Below are 2,208 nucleotides of genomic sequence, written 5' to 3' on the forward strand. Positions count from 1 at the left end.
ATGTCTGTTCATGTCTTCTGCCCATTTCTTGATTGGATTCTTTGTTCTTTGGGTGTTGAGTTTGATGAGTTCTTTATAGATTTTGGATACTAGCCCTTTATCTGATATGTCATTTGCAAATATCTTCTCCCATTCTGTCGGTTGTCTTTTGGTTTTGTTGACTGTTTCCTTTGCTTTGCAAAAGCTTTTTATCTTGATGAAGTCCCAATAGTTCATTTTTGCCCTTGCTTCCCTTGCCTTTGGCGATGTTTCTAGGAAGAAGTTGCTTCGGCTGAGGTCAAAGAGGTTGCTGCCTGTGTTCTCCTTTAGGATTTTGATGGACTCCTGTCTCACATTGAGGTCTTTCAACCATTTGGAGTCTATTTTTGTGTGTGGTGTAAGGAAATGGTCCAGTTTCATTCTTCTGCATGTGGCTATCCAATTTTCCCAACACCATTTGTTGAAGAGACTGTCTTTTTTCCATTGGACATTCTTTCCTGCTTTGTCAAGATGAGTTGACCATAGAGTTGAGGGTCCATTTCTGGGCTCTCTATTCTGTTCCATTGATCTATGTGTCTGTTTTTGTGCCAGTACCATGCTGTCTTGATGATGACAGCTTTGTAATAGAGCTGGAAGTCCGGAATTGTGATGCCGCCGGCTTTGCTTTTCTTTTTCAACATTCCTCTGGCTATGCGGGGTCTTTTCTGGTTCCATACAAATTTTAGGATTATTTGTTCCATTTCTTTGAAAAAAGTGGATGGTATTTTGATGGGGATTGCATTGAATGTGTAGATTGCTCTAGGTAGCATTGACATCTTCACAATATTTGTTCTTCCAATCCATGAGCATGGAACGTTTTTCCATTTCTTTGTGTCTTCCTCAATTTCTTTCATGAGTATTTTATAGTTTTCTGAGTACAGATTCTTTGTCTCTTTGGTTAGATTTATTCCTAGGTATCTTATGGTTTTGGGTGCAATTGTAAATGGGATCGACTCCTTAATTTCTCTTTCTTCTGTCTTGTTGTTGGTGTATAAGAATGCCACTGACTTCTGTGCATTGATTTTATATCCTGCCACTTTACTGAATTCCTGTATGAGTTCTAGCAGTTTTGGGGTGGAGTCTTTTGGGTTTTCCACATAAAGTATCATATCATCTGCAAAGAGTGAGAGTTTGACTTCTTCCTTGCCAATTTGGATGCCTTTGATTTCTTTTTGTTGTCTGATTGCTGTGGCTAGGACTTCCAATACTATGTTGAATAGCAGTGGTGATAGTGGACATCCCTGCCGCGTTCCTGACCTTAGGGGGAAAGCTCTCAGTTTTTCCCCATTGAGAATGATATTCGCTGTAGGTTTTTCATAGATGGATTTTACGATATTGAGGTATGTACCCTCTATCCCTATACTCTGAAGAGTTTTGATCAAGAAAGGATGCTGTACTTTGTCAAATGCTTTTTCTGCATCTATTGAGAGGATCATATGATTCTTGTTCTTTCTTTTGTTAATGTATCACATTGATTGATTTGCGGATGTTGAACCAACCTTACAGCCCAGGGATAAATCCCACTTGGTCATGGTGAATAATCCTTTTAATATACTGTTGGATCCTTTTGGCTAGTATTTTGGTGAGAATTTTTGCATCCATGTTCATCAGGGATATTGGTCTGTAATTCTCCTTTTTGATGGGGTCTTTGTCTGGTTTTGGGATCAAGGTAATGCTGGCCTCATAAAAGGAGTTTGGAAGTTTTCCTTCCATTTCTATTTTTTGGAACAGTTTCAGAAGAATAGGTATTAATTCTTCTTGAAATGTTTGGTAGAATTCCCCTGGGAAGCCATCTGGCCCTGGGCTTTTGTTTTTTGGGAGATTTTTGATGACTGCTTCAATTTCCTTAGTGGTTATAGGTCTGTTCAGGTTTTCTATTTCATTCTGGTTCAGTTTTGGTAGTTGGTACATCTCTAGGAATGCATCCATTTCTTCCAGGTTATTTAATTTGCTGGCATAGAGTTGCTCATAATATGTTCTTATAATTGTTTGTATTTCTTTGGTGTTGGTTGTGATCTCTCCTCTTTCATTCATGATTTTGTTGATGTGGGTCATTTCTCTTCTCTTTTTGATAAGTCTGGCCAGGGGTTTATCAATCTTGTTAATTCTTTCAAAGAACCAGCTCCTAGTTTCGTTGATCTGTTCTACTGTTCTTTTAGTTTCTATTTCATTGATTTCTGCTCTGATCTT

Source organism: Neomonachus schauinslandi, chromosome 14, assembly GCF_002201575.2.
Source record: "Neomonachus schauinslandi chromosome 14, ASM220157v2, whole genome shotgun sequence".
Taxonomy (NCBI): domain Eukaryota; kingdom Metazoa; phylum Chordata; class Mammalia; order Carnivora; family Phocidae; genus Neomonachus; species Neomonachus schauinslandi.